The following is a 21,671-nucleotide window of genomic DNA, read 5'->3' as shown; positions in this document are numbered from 1 at the left end:
TGTTTACATTTGGGCGAAGTTCGCCGCGCGCCGCCCCGGCGCGGTCCCCGGCGGCTGTCGCCGTCATCTCCGGCCGCTTCCTCTCGCCGCCGCTTTGGCTCCGCATTCCTCAGAGTTGAGCAACAACTTTCCCTCCGAAGGCGGCTGGGCCGGGGCCAGAGGGGCGCGGCCCGGGCCTCGGTGCCTCCCGCGGCACCCCAGGCGCGGGTCTCGGTGCAGAACGCGGCGGGGGTCGCGCAGTCCCTGCGCTCGGGAGCGGAGGCTGCGCAGGGGTGGGGGTGAGGGGCTCAGGGCCCAGCGCAGCTCTGAGTTCCCGCCCGCTGTGGCAGGATTGCCTGAGCACTGGGTCGGTGCGTGGGCCTGATCCTGGCCTTGATCGTGGAGCTGGTGGCCCTGCACGGTGTGAGCACGCAAATTTTGCTTCGAGTTTCTCTGCCAATTCTGAGGATTCTTTGACGACGGAGAGAGGAAGGTTTGTAGAAACTACAGAAGAGCGGTCCTAACCTAGTTCTTGGCCTGAATGCAAATATTTACAACAATCATATTAATACAGGCCCTTGAACTAGACTGTCATGCATCCTGAGCGACAACGTATTTCTGGGACAAAGTTGGCTTCTCACTATTTCCCTTATTTTAGGAAGTAGAAAGCCCAGGCCTGTAGTTCCATGACTGATTAGAAGCCAAGGAGTTAGCCCAACTGAGCGCCCTCTCTGGAGCCACCTCAGGCTTGCTCAAGCAAAGCCCTTCCTGCACCCTGATGTGACCTGAGTGCTGGAGCCCGAGGAGGGGCTGTGAGTAGGTAATATTAAGCTCTCAACCCACTAAAATATAAGCCCCAGTGGGGATTTGGCTATTTTGTTTACTGCAGTATCCCAGGGTCTGAAAACAATGCTTGGCACATAACAGATGTTCAATAAATACTTGTTGAGTGGATGAATGACTCTGGTAAAGGTCCTCAGGTTCCTAAGAATGAAACATGTATCCTCCCTTCTTGCTCCTTTACCTTCCATTGAAACTCATGCTTGCTTTCTCTTCCTGCCTCTTAAATCTTGAGCTTAGGTTTTAAAGTGTGTGTGTGTGTGCGTGCGTGCGTGTTTTATTTTAGTTCATTTGGAATAATTTTAGGCTTACAGAAAAGTTGCAAAGATAGTATAAAGAGTTCCCATATACTCTTCGCCCAGCTTCCCCCAAAGTTAATATCTTACATCACCCTGGTACATTTGTCAAAACGAAGAAATTAACATTGGTGCAATACTATTACCCAGACAACATACTTTACTTGGATTTCATGTTTTTTCACTCAGATGCTTTTTCTGTTCCAAGCCCCAATCTGGGATATCTCCTTGCATTTTGGGCTGGAAGCCTTTTAATGTGTAATCTAGATCTCATCGTGTAGGGTCTCTCTCCTTGGCAATAATGCAGGAGACAGAGTCCCTGGCATTGGACTGAGCTTCCTGTCCTGGGGCCTAGCAAACACCTTGAGCCATGGATTTCCTGAGAGTGATATTAAGAGATTCCTTCTGGGTCTCCTTGCGGGCTCTGGGAGCGTCTGGTACAAATCCAGACCCAGAAGCCTGCCCTGGGTCTCCCCTCTCTGCCCGCACACCCCCCCACGCATATACCAGAAAGAAGACGGACATCCTGCTCCAGGTGATGTGACCCGTGTCTGCGTTTCCTTTGGGACCTGCCTCTGGCACCCATTCCTTGGTCTTCATTCACTTCTCCCCAGCCCCACTCTCCTTTTCCCCCATCCTGGAATCCTCTTCTAGCCCGAAATCCCCAGGGAAGCAGCTGAGGTTTCTGCTTTGGGCCACGTTACTTGCTCACAGCTCACCATTGAGCTGGCCTTGGGATTGGAGATGAACGAAGTGAGGGACAATCCGTTTATTCAGTTGGCAAGGATTTCTTGAGCCTGGTTGAGTCACAAAGATGAACAGTTCTGATCCTTGCTCTCTGAGGTCTTACGGTCTGGAGGAAGAGACAGGTAATATGAACAAATAATCGGGAACATGCCTTTATAGAGATAGTGTGTGTACACACTTTGGGGCAGCACTTAGGGGCAGAGCCTGGTCACTTAGATCGTGGAGGAACATTGGGACAGCTCCTGAAGTCATGCTTGAGTTGGGTCTTGAAAGACGGATGGAAATTGGTGGGTGTTCCGGAAGGGGGCAGGGAGAGGAGAGAAGGGCGCTCCTAGCAGAGGTGAAGGCAGGTGTGAGAGTGCTGGTGCATCGAAGATTGTCGGGGAGCATTGGGGACCTGCAGAGTGGCCCAGTGTGGCTGGAGCGTGGGAGTGTGTAGGGGATGGCAGGAGAGGGACAAGCAGAACAATCGGGTGTTAGGTTCCACAGTTAGGAGTTTAAACTTTGTTCAGTGGCTGGTGAGGGCTATGAGCTCATTTACTTGTTAGAATGGTCACTTGGGCGCCTCTTTGGAGCCTGGACTCTGGGTGAGAGGTAACAGGGTCTGAAACAGGGCAGCGGAGTTGGGGCGGAGGGGACAGACACCAGAGAAGCTTAGAGGCAGGGTTCCACCAGTGACTGGATGGTGAAGTGGGGTAAGGGGTAAGAGGAGTTAGGGTGACTTCGGAGGGAGATCTGGTTTGCGGGATGAAGAGGAGAGGGATGGGGGTGGGCTGGGGTGGGGGCATGTGGAATGACCTGGAGTTGTTTTCACCACACACACAAGCATCTTGAGTGGGGGTGAGGATGCGTATTGCACACATGGCCTGGCTGGGTCCCAGCCTTCTTGCCCAGAGGAGGACCGTCTCAGGGCAGGGGGGCAGTTGCAGAGCAGGCCAACTGAGGGTTGTGGTTCTAGGGGGATCTGACCTGGAAGACCTTGGTGGGGAAGTGGGGAGGAGGGGATCTGGAAGAGATGGGGTGGGGAAAGAGAAGGGGTGCGGTTTGGTTCAGGGAACTGAGGAGAAAGTCACCAAGTCACTCCAGATGCAGAAGCTAGAGGAGGTCTCAGCACCCTCCTCTAATGTGGGGACTGACTCGGTGGGACCAAGCCGTCCATGGGGCCCTGGCGAACACTCAGAGCTGAGGAGGTGAGCCGGTGCAGTGGCTCCCCCATGTCTGGGCATTTCAGGACCTGCTGGGATTCTGGAAGTGGCTGAAGTTCACGTGAAGACCACTCCCTCTGGTTGTGGGAGGGGCAGAGGCACCTGAAAACACCTGTGCGCACAGTTCAAGTAGCTGGGAAGGGACATGTGGCAGACTTTCAGTACCTATCCCTGCAGAAACCCTGATTCTTAGCTGGACACTGTTGAGAATTGTGAACATCTGTGATTTTATCCTATTTATAAGCTAGCACTTTGGCCCATGTCATAGCTGCTGGCAGGAGCGGAGGCTCCTGGGCCTGGGACAAGGGACGTTTTATTGTTCTCAGCAATAGCAGTAGGACGGCAGCAGCCTCAGTTTCCGCGGGGCTTCCCAAAGAGAGCCAGGTGATGCCTGGACACACACCTGCCGGGTGCATTTCTGGAGAGGAACTCAAACTTGGGGAAACCGAATCTTTTATAACGGGCAGCATGCCTGCCCTTTGCTCTAGGGGGAGGCACTGTATACCTTCTGTGCACGGTCCCTATCCTGAAAACGATAGTCTGGAACAAAGGGCAGTCAGCATTTCACTTGTGAGACGTGAAAAAGTGCAATAGAACCGTGGAGAATTGTCTGCCAGCAAACACACGGCCACATGCAACAAACAATACATTTCCGAGCCCCTCTTGCAGCTAGGGTAACCTTATCTAAGTCGTGGTCTATTAACTATAAGTGTTTGTGTGACAGCTTCTGGGAAATTGCAAAAGATGGCTGGCATGTACCCTGGGTTCCTTCTCCTCATGTTCTTTTTTCCTGATGGCTAGAATGTGGACATGATGTTGGTGTGTGAGCAGCCATGTTGGGCCAGGAGTGGCACAGAAAGCCTAAGGATGGCAGAGCCACAAGATGCAAGAGGCCCAGGTCTCTGACGGTGCTGGAACTTACAAAGGAGGTCTGTGCTGATTTTCTTCAGACTTCTTTATGTGAGGGAAAAATAAACTTCCATCTTGTTTCAACTTTTTTTTTTTTCTTTATGCAGCCGAATTTGGTTCGGACTGATACAGGGCCAGCACAGAGGAGGACCAGTAGAGGGTTAAACCCGTCAGCAGAGAGAAGGGTCAGGGGCACTTTTCCCTCTTTCCCTCACCTCAGCCTCAGCGGTGACAGGGGGAGGGGATGGGGAGTCACCTCTGGCTTGTTCACCACCCACTGGTGATGCCCCATTCACAAGGGGGCCCAGGCTGGCCACGCGACCCAGCAGCGTCCATTGGAAGGCAGCAAGCAACAAGCTGGCTCCATTCACAAACCCTGTCCTCCTTTGAAAACCAATCACCGTGCAAAGCGTGACTGGGTGGTGGCCAGCGCTGGCCCGTCTGTCACGCCCTTTCAGAGGGCCCAGTGAAGGCAGCCGGCCTGGGCGAGCCAGCCCCTTTCCCTTTGTACCCCAGGGACACACACTGTAAGGAGATCACAGCGCCTACTGAATTATTCAGAGCTGCCCTGAGTGTCAGTTTTATTATAAACATGCAGATTGCTCCGGGCTCCAAACTTCCAACCCTCCAGCACCATCTCCCTCCAGGATTTTCCACTGGCTTTGTGCCTGTGATTCTAGACTCCCCAGGTCTTGCCGGCCTAATTTGCCTTTGACTGGTTCCTACCTGCCGCCAGGCGTGAAGGCCTCAGTGCCCTTTACCCGCTGCATCTTTGGGCCCCATTCTTTGCTCAAAGACTGTCCTCCCTGCCTCCTCAGCAGTCCTGCCCCTTCCCTGTCTCTTCCTGGCTTCACCGCCCCAGCTGGTGACATCAGACTCTCCTGTTGGGGACATGCGGATAGCAGGATCCTCCAGGGCTGTGGGCCTCCCGCTAGACCCTAGGCCTCGTGAGGCTTTGCGGTCCCCCTCCCATCCCCGTGTTCTTGCCCCAGCTCGGCCTGTCCCCTTCCCCACAGCTCCCACTTCCCAGTTCTCTCTGGAGTTGGTCTGGAGAATACCCCCCAGCTGGTAATGAGGCAGAGATGGTGACGCACATTTAAGAGTAATGAAATGCAGTGATATTTCAGGCCTGACAGGCCTATTTCTGGCAGCCTTCGAATTCAAGTGCGAGGCTTTGTACGCAGCTGCTACTAGGAGCCTTCTGAGTTTTTCTAAAGATGTGAATAAAGCTTCCAGGGTTTCGGCTCAGATCGCTGGGGCTATTTATCCTGCTGCTGCTTTCATTGTACCTTTTTATTTGAAATTTGAGAGCTTTTAGATGAAGGAAACACAGCAGCAAGTGCAAAGCATACAAAATATCCTGGTGGGGGGGAATGTCCTGGTTTTTCTCTGCGCTTGTCCCTGCGGCTCTGAGGGGGAAGAGCTGCTCGCAGGGCTTCCTAGCATGGGGAGCCTTGCCTCTGTCTCCCCTCGGAGTGCCGTCCTCCTGGATTCTTGCCCCGTTGCAGCAGGGAGTGCGGCTGCTGGAGAAAGCTCTAGGAGGGAGTCCCTGCCACCAAGATTGATGGGGCTGGGCGTGGGCCGGCCCTCCCTCCCGGCCTCACGGCTGTGAGCCGAGTCTATGCCGTGCTGGGTTGGGGAATGTGGTAGGAAGAAGCAGATCCACTCTGCCCAACAGTGACAGCTCATTTCCCCGATTCCAGCCAGAAAAGCCAGCCTGCTCCTTCCCCTCTCTGCACCCACCCCCACACCCCCAAGGCCCCCAGGAAAGTTGCAGCCACCCATGAGGAGAGGCCGTGTAGGGCATGGGCTCTGCCGTCAGACGGACCTGGGGGTGCATCCCGGCTCTGTGCGCCAGCGGCAGTGCCCAGGGCAAGCCACTCACCCTTTCTGGACTTTGGTGTCCCCACCTGTAAAATGGGGATCACGAAGCATCATTTCCTGTCCTCGTGATGTATGGAAGGTACCGGCCACATAGCAAGTGGCCATGTCTATTCTCAATACTGAAGCCGTCTCAGGAGTCAGGAGAGCTGGGTTTCCTCCCGGCATGGCCAGCATGGGCCACGTCCCTTCTCCCTGCCGCAGCAGCGGAAAGAGAAGGGGCTTCGGGGTCAGACAGAACTAGGTTACGACCCCACCTCCCTCTTTTTCTGGTTTTATGAGCTGGGGCAGGTGGCTTCGCCCCCTCCATCCCAGTGTCCTCGTCCGACAAAACAGTGGTCGTGAGCACTCACCTCGGAGTCGCGGTGAGGGTTCAAGGAGATCATCTTTATACGGAATCCACACGGTGCCTGGCAAACGGAAGGTGTCGTGTCAGTAATGGCCCCCTTTCTGCTTCCCTTCTCCTCCCTCTGCTTCTGTTCAAAGGAGGGAAGGTTCAGATCCAGCCACCAGTTCGCCGGAAATGCGAGGGGAAGACAAACATGTCAAATGTCAGCAGGCAGGGGGAGACCGTTGGCAAAATCCAGAATTGGGGAAATTCCAGAGGAGGGATGACCCAGAATCTTCAACGAGTAAATACCATGAGAGAGGAAGAGGGAGAACCAAATGGGATGTGTGGACCCCGTGTGGATCCTGATTCGGACAAACCAACCGGGAAAAAATTAAGAGACCAGTAAGGAAATTGGGCTAATGGCTGGATATGTGATAACGTTAAGTAATTGTTATTTTTTTTTAGGTGGGATAATGGTATTGTGCTTGTGGTTAAAAAGTCTTTATCTTTTAGAACACATACAGAAGAAATGACAGATTAAGCAAAATGGCAATTGGGATTTGCTTTAAAGTCATGCAGTGGAGCGAAGGGGGTGGGGACATCGGTGAAGAGAAATTGGCCATGTGGATAGAACAATTCAAGCTGGGTGATGGTAGATGGGGGTTTGTTAAACTATTTTCTCTCCTCTTGTATATGTTTGAATATTTTCATTAAAAAAAAAAAAAGGCAGTGATCCTTTCTAGATGGGAAGTGTCTTCTCCCATCTGTTTTTTCCTCGGCATCCTCCCAGCCCCGCCCTCGGCTCCTGCCGCCCTATTCTTGCCTGGACTGTCTGCGACAAAGCTTCCCAGACTTGGGTCTCTCTCCCTTCCAATCTCCTTCCCATTCTGCCACTGTGTTATCTTCCTAAAACACAAATCAGATCATGTTACCTCCTTGCTTAAAATCCTCTTGGTAGCTCCCTATTGCCAATCATCTATTAGAGTCTAAAATCCTTATTAGGATATTCAGAGCCCTTCACCGCGGAAACTCAGCCTTCCAGCCCGGTTCCTAGTCTGGTGCGGACCTCACCCTCTCATGAAGCCTGGCTGTGCTCACACCCGTCAGGCGCTCTCTGGCCTCCGGGACTTCTCTTATGCGGCTCCCTATTTGGTGGGTCCTCTCCCTTGACCCTAACTTCATTTATTGAAGACTAAAGTATTTTCAAGGCTCGGTTAAACGTCATTCGTCTTCATGCTTTCTGGAAGTCTTTACACTGTTCACCAGATATCTCCGCCTCCCTGCCTTCTGGCATATCTTCTGGTAGAATCTCACTTCCTGGCTTTCTGAGGTCGGATGGGGCCATGTGACCAGTTTTAACCAATGAGTTATAAGTGGAAGTCATACATTTCGTTTCTGGGCCAAGAATTCAATTGCTAATTCAAAACCCTTTGGAGCTCTCTTTCCCTCTGGCTCAGCAATACCCAGATATCAGCTGCTCCATCAGGCTGGGTTCTGGCTTGAGCATGATGCCACAGACTAGAAATTCCTGTCCACCGCGAGGGCTCCGTAGTGTGGGATAAATAAATCTGAGGGATTATTTGTTTCTTCAGCATAACCTAGTCTATCCTGACTAATAATGCTCCCCTCTCTGATTTGGCATCAACTGTGCTATCTCTGTAGTTTTGCATTACCGTCCCTGTATATGTAACGTTCTGGATAATACCGCCCTTCGGGTAAGGAGTTCTATTTTATGGTCTTTGCGTTCCGGTCCCCAGCACTTGGCATGGTGCCCTGCAGAGCTGAGGTGTGAACTGAACGCCTCACCCTTTGGGGTTGGTATAAGCAGAGGATGTGCAGGGGTTAAGATGTCCCGTCCTTGCGAGGGGCCCCCACACTCATTAGTCACAGAATTGTGATGGCTTGGAGCCAGAGCTGGAATCTGGCTTGGATATTCTCAATGAATGGTACACCCAGCCCCAGGCGATGGGTCAATATTGATCTGAGGCAGTCGTAATAATCCCCTGCCCTTGCGGTTATGAAAGTTTACACATGGACACACGTGAGTTCCAGATGATGGGATGTAAAGGGAAGTCTCGTTCCATCCCCAAAAAATGGAAAGAGAAATGCAACTAGTCTCTCCTAATTTGGATCTCCCCGAAAGCAGAGCCTGAGAGAGGACTTGAATGCTAATAGTTTATGTGGGAGGGGACCCCAGGGAGCAGGGGAAACAGAGTAGAGAGGATGAAACAGGAGAGAAAGATAAGCCAATAAAGGGTGTATTTTTTTTTTTTAAGATTTTATTTATTTATGTGACAGAGAGACAGCCAGTGAGAGAGGGAACACAGCAGAGGAGTGGGAGAGGAAGAAGCAGGCTCCCAGCAGAGAAGCCCGATGTGGGACTCGATCCTGGAATGCTGGGATCACGCCCTGAGCTGAAGGCAGATGCTTAATGACTGCGCTACCCAGGCGCCCCCAAGGGTGTATTTCTGAACTTGTTCCACTGGGGCTCAATCCTGCTGGGGACCCACTGAGGGACATCAGAATTGTCCCTCCAAATGGCAGGAGGCCAAGGCATTTATCTAATGACTTCCATTGGTTGCCAATTGCCCCTAATTATGCTGGAACTGGATGATCACCGGTGACTTCTCAGTGACCAGAAGCCAATGGGCACATTTCATCCAATTACTTCTTTGCTGTGTCGTCCCTACTTCCTGCTCCCAAACTCTCTTCTGTCCTGGTTTCTAGGATGCGTCTCCCTCCAATACTTCTCTGCAGTCTCTCTGACCATGTCTTTTTGATTTCCTTCCCAGGCTTCTTTTCCTTTTTCCACTCTGTAGATGATCTCCTGGATTCTATTCTGGTCTTCCCAACTTCTGCCCACTCTCACTGGGCAAATCGATTCATGAAATTGTTTCAACTGTTCCTATTATGATGCCACCTCCCAAATCCACCCCCCTCAGCTTTCTCTCCTGAGTTCTGCAGGCTCACATCTATTTATCTTTTTTTTTTTAAGATTTTATTTATTTATTTGACAGAGATAGAGACAGCCAGCGAGAGAGGGAACACAAGCAGGGGGAGTGGGAGAGGAAGAAGCAGGCTCATAGCAGAAGAGCCTGATGTGGGGCTCGATCCCATAACGCCGGGATCACACCCTGAGCCGAAGGCAGACACTTAACCGCTGTGCCACCCAGGTGCCCCACATCTATTTATCTATCCAACGAATATTTATTGGGCAATTTGAATATGCCAAGAGTTGGGATAAAACAGTAAATAGGAACTCACTTTCTAGGAGTGCTAGACAATGTGGAGCTGGTGAACAAAATTCAAATAAATAAATAAATCAGATAATTCTAGACAGTGATAAGTGTTATGCAGACAATAAAACAGGTCACCGTGACAGAGCTCGCGTGTGCATGTGTTTGCACTATTTTACCATGACTGTGTTAGGGGGTGGCATTTGAGCAGAGATCGTGTACAGGCGTACCTCAGAGATATTGCTGGTTTGGGTCCCGACCACCTTAATAAAAGGAATATTGCAAAAAGGGAATATCACAATGAAGTGAGTCAAATGAATTTTGTGGTTTCCCAGTACATATTAAAGTTGTGTTTACACTATTCTGTAGTCTATTAAGTGTGCAATAACATTATGTCTAAAAAAACAATGTATTTACCTTAATTAAAAATACTTTATTGCTACAAAATGCTAACCATCATCTGAGCTTTGAGCAAGTCATAATCTTTTTGCTGTTGGAGGGCCTTGCTTTGATGTTTATGGCTGCTGACTGATCAGGGTGGTGGGTCCTGAAGGTTAGGATGGCTATGGTAATTTCTTTCTTTTTTTTTTTTTAAGATCTTATTTATTTATTTGACAGAGAGAGAGGGAGAGGGAGAGGGCAAGCACGACCAGGGGAGCAGCAGGCAGAGGGAGAAGCAGGCTCCCTGCTGAGCAGGGAGCCCAATGCGGGACTCGATCCCAGGACCCTGGGATCATGACCTGAGCCGAAGGCAGACGCTTAACAACTGAGGCACCAGGCATCTCATTTTCTTAAAACGAGACAGTAATAAGGTTTGTTGCATCATTTGACTTTTCCTTTTACGAATGATTTCTCTGTACCATGTGATGCTGATTGATAGCATTTTACCCATAGTAGAACTTCTTTCAAAACTTGAGACAATCCTCTCGACCCTGCTGCTGCTGCTTGATCAACTAAGTTTACGTGATGGTCTCAGTCATCTCAACTATCTTATTCCACAGTCCTCACAGCATCTCCACCAGGAGTAGATTCCATCTCAAGAAACCACTCTCTTTGCTCATCCATAAGAAGCAAGTCCTCATCGGGAACAGTTTTACCGCGAGGTTGCAGCAACTCAGTCCCATCTTCAGGCTCCACTTCTTATTCTCGTGCTCTTGCTATTTCCACCGCATCTGCAGTGACCGCCTCCGCTGACGTCTTGAACCCCTCAAAGTCATCCTTGAGAGTTGGAATCAACTTCTCCCAAAATCCTGTTCATGATATTTTGACCTCTTCTCATGAATCATGAATATTCTTAATGGCATCTAGAATGATTAATCCTTTCCAGAAGGTTTTCAATTGACTTGGCTCAGATCCATCAGAGGAATCACTATCTATGGGAGCCTTACGAAATATGTTACTCAAGTAATAAGACTCAAAAGCCAGAATTACTCCTTGATCCATGGGCTGCAGACTGTATGTTGCATTAGCAGGCATGAAAACAATCTCATTGGACATCTCCATCAGAGTTCTTGGGTGACCAGGTGTCTTGTCAATGAGCAGTCATATTTTGAAAGGAATCTTCTTTTCTGAGAAGTAGGTCTCAACAGTGGGCTTAAAATAGTCAATAAACCATGTTATAAATAGATGTGCTGTCATTCAGGCCTTGTTCCATTTACAGAGCACAGCAGAGTAGATTCAGCATAATTCTTCAGGGCCCTGGAATTTTCAGAATGGTCGATGAGCACTGGCTTCAACTTCGAGTCATCAACTGCACTCGCCCCAACGGGAGAGTCAGTCTCTCCTTTGAAGCCAGGCATTGACTTCTCCTCTCTAGCTATGGAAGTGCTAGATAGCATCTTCTTATAAAGGCTGTCCTATCTACATTGAAAATCTGTTTAGTGTAGCCACTTTCATGAATGATCTTAGCCAGATCTTCTGGATCACTTGCAGCAGCTTCTCCATCAGCATTTCCTGCTTCACCTTGTAATGTTATGTTATGTTATGTTATGTTATGTTATTATGTTATGTTATGTTATGTTATGTTATGTTATGTTATGTTGTTATGTTATGTTATGGAGACGGCTTCTTTCCTTAAACCTCATGAACCAACCTCTGCTAGCTTCCAACTTTTCTGCCACAGCTTCCTCGTATCTCTCAGCCTTCAGGGAATTGAAGAGATTTAGGCCCTTGCTCTGGCTTACACTTTGGATTAAGGGAATATTATGGCCGGTTTGATCTTTTGTCTAAACCACTAAACTTTCTCCATATCAGCAATAAGGCTGTTTCACTTTCCCACCATTCATCTATTCACTGGAGTAGCACTTTTAATTTCCTTCAGGGACTTTGCCTTTGCCTTCACAACCTGGCTAACTGTTTGGTGCAAGAGACTAGCTTGCAGCCTGTCTTGGCCTTTGACATGACTTCCTCACTAAGCTTAGTCATTTCTAGCTTTTGATTTAAAGTGAGAGATGTGTGACTTTCTTTCACTTGAACCCTGCGAGACCATTGCAGGGTTACTCACTGGTCTACTTTCAGTATTGCTGTGTCTCAGGGAATAGGGAGGCCGGAGGAGAGGGAGAGAGACCGGGGAACGACCAGACAGTGGGGCAGTCAGAACACGCACGACGTTTATTGATTGAGTTGGCCATCTTGTATGGGTGCAGTGTGTGGCACCGCCAGACAATTACAACAGTACATCAGAGATCACTGGGCACAGATCACCATGACAAACCAAAATGTGACACAGACACATGAAGTGGAAAAATGACACCGACGGGCTTGCTCAATATAGCGTTGCCACGAACCTTCAATTTGTAAAAAACACAATAACCATCTGGGCCACCCAGGTGCAGTAAAGCGAAGTGCAATAAAATGAGGTCCGCCTGTCATGGCATCTGTCACCCGCGGCTGTGCAAGTGCGAAGGCCACAAACTTATGAGCGTGCTTGAGGATGAGAAGGAAGGCCAGCGTGGCTGGAGCAATGTCAGCACGAGGAAGCGTGGTGTGAGATAAGATCAGAAAAATGGCAGGGGCCAGGTCAAGTACAGCAACGTGAGCAAGCTTTTCATCAATCCCCACGTGCTGTTTACCTAGATTTTGCACACAGTTGAGAACGACTGGGGAAGACGGATATGAGAACTTACCATGGAAAAGAAACTCCATTTCAAAGTTATTCTTTTTTTTTTTTAAAGATTTTATTTATTTATGTGACAGAGAGACAGCCAGCAAGACAGGGAACACGGCAGGGGAGTGGGAGAGGAAGAAGCAGGCTCCCAGCGGAGGAGCCCGATGTGGGACTCGATCCCGAAACGCCGGGATCACGCCCTGAGCCGAAGGCAGACGCCTAATGACTGCGCTACCCAGGCGCCCCCCATTTCAAAGTTATTCTTAAAAAGTGGTTCTGGAAAATGTAGAACACACAAAAGTTTAAAATACGATCACAACCGCTTACATGCCCATCACTCATCTTCAACACCGTCAACTTAATTTTACAAAGGGCACTGGAAGTAGTAGCCAGGAAGGTAGGAGGAAAACCAGGCAAGTACTGTGTCCATGACGCATGTCAAGGAGAGAGGTAATCAGTGGGGAATAAAGGCGGAAAGGTCCTGTATACTTAGCAGGGGTCATGTTCCTGTGGCCCCGTGGGGGCCCCACAGTGAACATGGCAGTTACGTGCTGGCAACTTCCCTTCAGCCTGCTTCTCCTCTTGTTTCCTCGTCAGAACATCTTCAGTGACTACTGTATGGGACGAGAGCAGGGGCTGAGGTTTGGATGTGGGTTCAGGGAGTTTATCTGGGGAGTGATAGTAGGGGGGTTAAAGGAGTTTTATCTGGGGGTGATTAAGGGGTTCAGGGAGTCTATCTGGGGAGTGATATCAGGGGTTCAGGGAGTTTATCTGGGGTGAAAGCAGGGGTTCAGGGAGTTTATCTGGGGTGAAAGCAGGGGGGTTCAGGGAGTTTATCTGGGGGTGATTAAGGGGTTCAGGGAGTCTATCTGGGGAGTGATATCAGGGGTTCAGGGAGTCTATCTGGGGAGTGATATCAGGGGTTCAGGGAGTTTATCTGGGGGGATAACAGGGAGGTTCAGGGAGTTTATCTGGGGAGTGATAGCAGGGGGGTTCAGGGAGTTTATCTGGGGTGATAACTTGCCTCTGCTGTCACCCCCTTAGAACAGATGGTCATTCCTTGAGGACCATGATGATGACCTCTTTACTTATTATTAAGTACCAATGATACCAGATGAATGATGTGCCATGAAAAGTTCAAGGTGCTGGAAGCACAAAGGAGTACACAGAAGGGTATCTAACTCAGTGCCAGAGGCTCAGGGAAAGCTTTCAGGAAGAAGTGACAGCTAAGCTGGGATCTGAAGACTGGGTAAGAATTAGCCAAGGTTAGAGGTTTCAGACAAAGGGAAAAGCAAGTGTGAGAGCTGAGGAAGAACAGAGCAAATTTAAGACGCTGAAGGGAGGTCGGTTCATTTCAAGTGTGAAGGAACGAGAGAGAGAGCGATTGGAGGTAAACAGTGGCCAAATCATGCAGACCCTGGCAAGCCTTATTAAGAAGTATTGACTTTATTCTAAAGGAAATGGGAAACCTGAAGGATTTAGGGCAGGAAAGTGTTGGGGTTGAACTGGAGTTTCAGTAAGAGCACTTTCATTTAAGTATGGAAGAAAGTAAGCGGGTCACACCAGATCAGAGGAAGAGCGCAGCTGGGGGAGGGTGACGGCTGACCAGGCAGGAGAGGACGAGGCAGTAGACTAGAGCAGTGGCAGTGGGGGTGGGGAGATGGATGAATTGGAGAGATATTTAGAGGTAGACTCGGAAGGACCTGGAGGTGGGAAATGGGAGTGTGGGGGAAGTCTGTGATGATGCCCGGGTCTATGGCTTGGCAAATGGGTGGTACCTCAGTTAGCGTGGGTTCTGCTCAAGAGTAGCCACAAACACGCCCCCAGTCTCAGTAGCTTAATATAACAAAGGTTTACTTCTCATTCTTGCTGTGTATCCATCACAGATTGTAAAGAGAGCTTCTTGTTATCAAGCATCAGTGTGATAGAGCCTGTGTCTTAGTACTTGCTTCCCCAGTCACTTGAGGCAGCAAAAGGAGATGTGGCAAACCCCTTAACGTTAACACTCAGTGGGGCACCTGGGTAGGTCAGTCGGCTAAGTGTCTGCCTTTGATTCAAGTCGTGATCCCAGGGTCCTGGGATTGAGTTCCGTGTTGGGTTCCTGCTCAGCAGGGAGCCTGCTTCTCCCTCTGCCTGCTGCTCCCCCGCTTGTGCTCGCTCTCTCTGACAAATAGATGAATAAAATCTTTAAAAAAATTAACACTCAGTGTTCTTTGGCCAAAGCAAGGCTCATGGCCTCCCCTCATTTCAAGGGGGCAGGGAGATGCAGTCTTACCATGCGATTGGCAGTGGGGGAACTGGGCATGTTAGGTGACCACCACCAGTGACTACCACGGATGGAGAGTGACGACGCCATTCACTGAGATGGGGAAATGGGTAGGATCAGGTCTGGGATCTCTCACCTCTCCAACACATCCTGCACTCTGTGGCCAAAATCCTTGTTTGTTTGTTTGTTTATTATTTATTTATTTATTTATTTATTTATTTATTTATTTATCAGAGAGAGACAGCCAGTGAGAGAGGGAACACAGGCAGGGGGAGTAGGAGAGGAAGAAGCAGGCTCCCAGCGGAGGAGCCTGATGTGGGGCTTGATCCCAGGACTCTGGGATCACGCCCTGAGCCAAAGGCAGACGCTTAACAACTGAGCCACCCAGGCGCCCCCAAAATCCTTGTTCTAAAACAAAAGTCTCATGTTATTCCTCTGTTCAAATCTCTTTAGAAGTTCCCTGTCACCCACCTGGTAACTGTGTAAGCCCATAACATGGTCAAGGAGCTTAGCACTTGCCTACCTGTCCAGCTCCATCAGCTGGCATTCCTCTCTATTCCAGCCACTCCCTCCCCCTTTATTCTCCAAGAGGACCTGGAATGCCCTGAATATGTCTGACTCTCTCAGCCTCCATACCCTCATGCTCTCCTTCATTCTTTGCCTCCCTATCTATCTGGAAAACTTCTTTTTCTCCTTTGAGAAGCCTTTCTACGTTTCTCCAGGCATACTTAGGTGCACCTTCTTGTATTCCACTGGTTCATGTTATCCCCATTTCTGTTACAGTCCTAACTTCATTTCGGTAATAGCATTTAGGTGTCTGTTTCCCTCTACATGTGGCTTCTAAATTCCTTATTTGTTGTCTATTCAGTTGCCATTCCCTACGCCTGCCACAGTATGTGGTTTCCCCTTAGAGGATTTCACTTATTCCCAGCCAAGGGTTTCAGGTAGGATGGACTCTTGACCCCAACTATCCCTTAGCTAATCAACACACTGGCCAGAGTGGCTGGTTCAGGGATGGGCACTTGACCCATTTCAAATGAATGGGAGAATATGAGTCTCAGGACTTGTAAAGCAGTTACGAGTATGAGGATGTGAGTCTGGAATTGCTAGAGCCACTTTACGACTCCAGTGGGAGAAGCTGGAGCTGCTGGAAGGTCACTACATGAAACATGGTGATGAAATATGTATGGCAAAGGGGGGAAACAGAGTCCTTGGTGACAATGTGTGAACTCTTGGATTAAGCATTGCTCAGAGCCAGCTCTTCCTCAGGACTTTAGAGTAACATGAGCCAATAAATTATCTTTACTGCTTAAGCCTATTGAGTTGGGTTTTTGTTTATTGCAACCTGAAGAGTCCTAACTAGTACAGAAATTAGTACCATGAGTGTGGAGGGATTTCAAGAGGCAGGACGCCCCCCCCCCAATGAAATTGATTCAACCAAGGAAGTAAGATGAAAAGCAGTAAGAACCCCTATATCTTGGGTTGAGAAATTGGTAATCTGATACAGCTAGTTATACAGTTCCCTATTGTATCTTGGGGTGCAGATCATGTGCCTAGTGTGGCTGTAGCTGAGATTCTGGAAACTGGCAGGACTGGAAGATCCCAAAAACTTTGCCCCAAGGTATGTTACTATAAGCAGAAACAGGGGTGGGGGAATACATTGCATGAGATAAGACCGGGATATAGATTAATCCTGCTCCCTAGCCCTTTCTTCAGCACCTCCTGTTTTTTACTACCTCCAAGACAAAGGGAACTATCAATCCCACCAGAGATGTAGGTGGGATATAGCCTACAGGTAAGGACCAGACTTAAGGTGCCTCCCCAGTTGTTCTAAGGTACAGTTCAAGATTAAATGTAAGGCCGAGTGTCTGGAAGAGCACTAAGGCCCGTTGCATACCAGACTCTAGACCCAGACTAGTCTCAGCAAGATCTCTGGTTTTATATACTAGCTCATTGAATACACCGGAAGCAAATAGACTAGAAGCCTACCAAGGGAGTTATAGTGCCAAAGAAACTCTAAGCCCAGATGACAGTGTCTAGAGACTTTTCAACTCTTAGGTCCCCAAACACAGTGAATCAATCTTCATAGAAATAAAACATTAAAGCCACAATTCTTACACTTTTTATGTACATATGAATTTTATCACAAGTATCAATTTTGGGGCTTCATCCCCCCAAAATATGACTCCTTTTGTCTGGGATTGGGTTCAGGAATAAGCATTATTGATAAATGTCCCTCATGATTCACATGCGGGCGACGAGGGAACCCCACTTTGGGAGACATTGCATTTAGGGAAATAATAAATTCCTTAAGGACGGGCAACAGGACTTCTTTTGTCCTCACAGTATCTAGCACTGTGTAGGGCACACAGAATGGGAGCTTGGCAGAGCCTTGTCTACTAGACCTGAAATGCATGGGTTTCCAGAGCCAAGGTGGATTTGGGAAGTATGTAGATGGTGATTCCAGAGACTGATCCGCCCTGCATTCCTGCTTCCTGCTCCTTGTTTCTGCTTGATCCTGCTTTGCACCTATTGGGGCAGCCATATCCAGACACTGAGCGGGCAGTGAATATGCCCGGGCTCCTCTGTCAGTGCCCCTTATGGAGGCAGAGAGTTCTGGACACATTTGTGGGGGTGAGGAATGTGTCAAACATTGGAGAGAGTGTTTACTGGGCTTCTCATGTTTATTTTCTTCCTTCCACCACACCTCAGGACAGGGAGTGTTCTGAGAGCCTCAGTGAAGCAATTAGACTTTTCTGGCACATTGGGTGACTCATGTGTCTCAACTCCACACACCATCAAAGACCTTGGAATTGTCAAGGTCAGGATATTTAAAACCACATTCTTGGGAGTGCTCTGGACACTGCCAGTTCAGCTCAGGAAGAGAGAAGTGGCCAGAGGACAGCTGTCAGGGTTAGTGGCCACTGTTTATGGCAGGTCTAACAGCGCACAGCAGTTATGGGTATGGTCATATTGTTGTTTAGTTCTAGCTAGTGATTGCCAAGTGACCGCAGATTTCTCTTCGTCCATTCTCCTAAATATTTAATTCAGCACCTACTGTATGCCAGCCACCAGGGAGGTTACACACATGTGTAGGCACAAACCTCCCCCAAATGAGCCCACAGACTAGAAAGGAACATAGTGGTCCTGCAGAGAGACCCAGGAACAATAATCACACCCACAGGTAGATATTATAAGTTCATTAAGGAAGGACATACAACTTGGAGTGGTGGAAATGATGGTAGGGTATAGGGAAATCTTCTGGGAGTAGGGTCCTGGGCTGAATATATAAACTTAAGTAGAAGTTAACCAGGCCTACTTCAGTTTCTGGCCAAGATGGAATCACAGGGATGGAATTTACCCTACCACCTGAAGCAATGAAAAAGTTGCACAAAATATGTGAAACAATGGTTTTGGACATCAGCACAGGACAATGATCCTCAAGAGAGGGAAAACCACCAAGGTGAGCCCCGTGATAGCTTCAGCCTACTGTCTTGAGAGAGTTCCCAGGCTGCAGCACAAAGGAGGAACCAAGTGGAGTTCAACAGTCTCTCAGAGTTGAGGAGATGGGCCAGGGAGTCTAGGGGGGCCAAGGCAGCTAGAGTTTTCAGGACAGAGTACCAGAGAAGAGTGAGACATGAGAAGGGTAGGAGGAGAGGAGAGAGAGAGAAATAGAAAAAGAGATAGAAACAGAGATAACCAGAAATCTGCAGAGGGTTCCTTTGAGTCTCTTGCTGAGTACTGGTCAGAGCATGTGTGTGAGGAAACCACCTGAGTCTAGGGAAACAACCATGAAAAAGGAGCATAGGAAATAATCTCTGGAGCTCACACAAGGCAAAGAATAATTTGTTTCCACTAGCCAGAATGGCAAGTCTCATACATCACAAGACATTGGACAGAGTACTCCAAAGGGGATTACCTCGGTAGTGGGGAAAATTAGCTCTAGACTAATGAATATGCGGTCCCAACTAACAAAACTTAAAAGCAAGCCTTAAAAGTATCAAACTATTTTCAAGTAACTTAACTGTGTCCCCAAACAAAGCTCAAGAGTATCGGAATTTCGTATAGGAATACAAAAATGTCCAGCATCTAACAAGGTAAAATTCACAATGTTTGCCATTCAGTCCAAAATCACCTGGTGCGCAAATAATCAAGAAAATATGACCTATGACAAAGAAAAGAAATCAATCAATGGAAGCAGACCCAGAAATGACATAGATGTTAGAATAAGGACATTAGTAGACAAAGACATATAATGTTCAAGAAAGTAAAAGAAAGATTAAACATACTAAGTAAAAACATGGCAGATATAAAAAAATCCAAGTCAAACTTCTGGAGATGAAAAATATATGAAGTGCAAAAATACCCTGGGTAGAATTACCATTGATTAGGCACCGAGGAAGAAAAAACCAGTAAAAAAGTGAAGACAAAGTTATAGAGACTATCCAAAATGAAACACAAGGGAAAAAAAGACATAGGAAAGAAAAAAAAAAAAAAAAAAAAGAACAGAATATCAGTGATCTCTGAGAAAACTTCTGGGGCCTAACATATGTGTAATTGGAGTCTCAGAAAAAGAAGGAGGGCAGAAAATATGTTAAAAAAAATAATGGCCAGGGCACCTGGCTGGCTCAGTTGGAAGAGCGTGCAACTCTTCATCTCAGGGTTGTGAGTTTGAGTCCCACGTTGGGTGTAGAAATTACTCAAGAGTACATAAGTAAATAAAATTTAAACAAATGACCAAATATATTCCAAATTTGATGAAAACTATAAACAAACAGAGCCAAGAAGTTCAATGAAGCCCCAGCACGAGAATCTGAACTATACAAAGGCACATCATGGTCAAACCGCTTAAAAGCAGTGCTAAATAGAATATCTTACAAGCAGCCAGAGGAAAAAAGACACCAGCTATAAAGCAACAAAGATGAACACGGCAGCAGACTTCTTTTAAAAATAATGGAGTCAATAGAGCAACATCTCTAAAATACTGAAAGAAAAAAATGTCACCCTAGAATTGTATACCCAACAAAAATATCTTTCAGAAATTAAAGTGAAATGAAAAATTTTCAGGCAAAATGTGAAAGCATTCATCACCAGCAGACTTGCACTATCGGAAACGTTGACAAAATCCTTTAAGCAGAAGGAAAGTTATACCGGATCGAAGTCTGCATCTACACAAGGCAGTTAAGAGCCCTAGAAATGAGGTATTCCATCTAATACATGCAGGAGTAATATAATTAGAACATCACAATTTTGAAACCCCAACGAATAGTGGCTCTAGACGGTCATGAACAATGGCTGACAATACGACAAAAAGGGAGACAACCAGATATTGCATACATCAATAGAGACGTACTTCACCACCTGTGTGAAATAACCTTGACAAAAAAAGCAGAAACAAAAAGCAGTCATAACAATCAAATCTGATTCTGGCCTCTAGATCTAAATACCAAATTTACCAATTTACAGGATATATAAGGGACAGGAAAGCATTTAAGTGACACTACTTGGTTTTAGTAAAAAGAAATAAAAAATAAAAAAAAAATCCAGATTTGGGAAATTCTGTAGGATAAACCACCAGATTTTTTTTTAAAATCAAAAACAAATACACAAGGAAACAAACAAACTCGCAAGGAGAGACAGAATGAGAAAGCCTGACCGTGACAGGAAGGAGATCTATGGACTGCATGGGACTTAAGAGATACATCAGTCGATTACAACGTGTGGCTCTTATTTAGATCCCTAATTCTAACTGAAAAGGGAAAACTTGTAAGGCGTTCAGGTAAATGTGAACATTGACAGGTATGTGAAGGAATTATTGGAGAAAAAAAAGTGACCCAGGCTAAGAGAGGAGGAAAGTCACTCCAGAGGGAGTGCCCAGGCATGCCCTCTTAGTGAGAGGGGAGCGGTCTGGAAGTTTCCTGTGGCATACATGTCCTCTCTTATCTCCAGGCTCGGGCAGGCTCAGCTGCTCTGGTGTCTGAAACAGGAAAAGGCAGGATACTGACATGGAGACTATTTCTGTCGACCTCTTCTAGCCTCCCTAGGTGTAGGGGCCTCCTTGGGAGGAAGAAGTCCTGAGGTTTGTCAAGGCCACTCTCAGTAACAAGGAACAAGGACCCAGCAACATGGGTGAGACAGAGGCTTTGAGCACCCTAACCTCATCCCCGCCTCCCAGCTCTGCCCCAGGGGGAGAAGACCAAGAAGTGGAGACCTAGCAAGAAGAAGAGGAAAGAAAGGAGGAAGGAGAGGGAAGACAGCAGGAGAGGCTGGTGTTAGGGCTCAGTGTGCACTCAGGGGCTTCAAAGCGCCGCTTGACTTTAGGTTCTAAACATGGCGGCATGCTGCCTGCTGTTCAGGTCGGGGGCGAAGCTTCGAGAAAGGAGGGAGAGAGGGGATGCTCTGGCTGCAGAGATTACGACGGAGTTTGCTTGGGTCAACAAGCAAGCTGATGTGATGAAATGGCTGAAGGACAGGCCGGGGGACCTGACTCGGGCTCATCCAGGATCAATCAGGGCCCACCACGTTCGCCATGGCACCCCTGTTCTGTGGTTCGTCATTGCACCACATGCTCAGTGAGGAACAACAAGAACCTTACCAGCTACCATTACTGAGTGCTCATTATGCTGGGCCCTACTGTAAGTGGTTTACGTATTCATTTCATCTCAACAACGCTTTGAGGAAGGTACTGCGATTAAACCCATCTAAGAGACGAGGCAACAGCGTAGAGAGGAGAAGTCAATTACTTGAGGTCACACAGATAGTAAGTGGCCCAGTTGTAACCAAACCTACGGAAAATCTAGTTCCAGAGCTCACGCTCTTTGCAACTCCCCTGAACAGCAGCGGCGACCTGGGTCAGACCACTGACAGCCCACTCC

At 48.0% G+C, this 21,671-nt stretch overlaps 1 long non-coding RNA gene across 1 annotated transcript; it reads right to left on the bottom strand.

Moving 5' to 3' along the window:
- Positions 1–428: 428 nt before the first annotated feature.
- LOC113256354 (uncharacterized) lies at positions 429–6,393 on the bottom strand. The gene is made up of 3 exons (XR_003316660.4): positions 6,211–6,393; positions 1,835–1,968; positions 429–516 (listed from the first exon to the last, which is right to left on the bottom strand). It is a non-coding gene; the product is annotated as an uncharacterized LOC113256354 (long non-coding RNA).
- Between the last annotated feature and the right edge of the window lie 15,278 nt (positions 6,394–21,671).

Source organism: Ursus arctos, unplaced genomic scaffold, assembly GCF_023065955.2.
Source record: "Ursus arctos isolate Adak ecotype North America unplaced genomic scaffold, UrsArc2.0 scaffold_21, whole genome shotgun sequence".
Classification (NCBI taxonomy): Eukaryota; Metazoa; Chordata; class Mammalia; order Carnivora; family Ursidae; genus Ursus; species Ursus arctos.
Note: the sequence above shows the minus strand (reverse complement) of the source record. Positions and strands in the feature narration are given on the sequence as shown.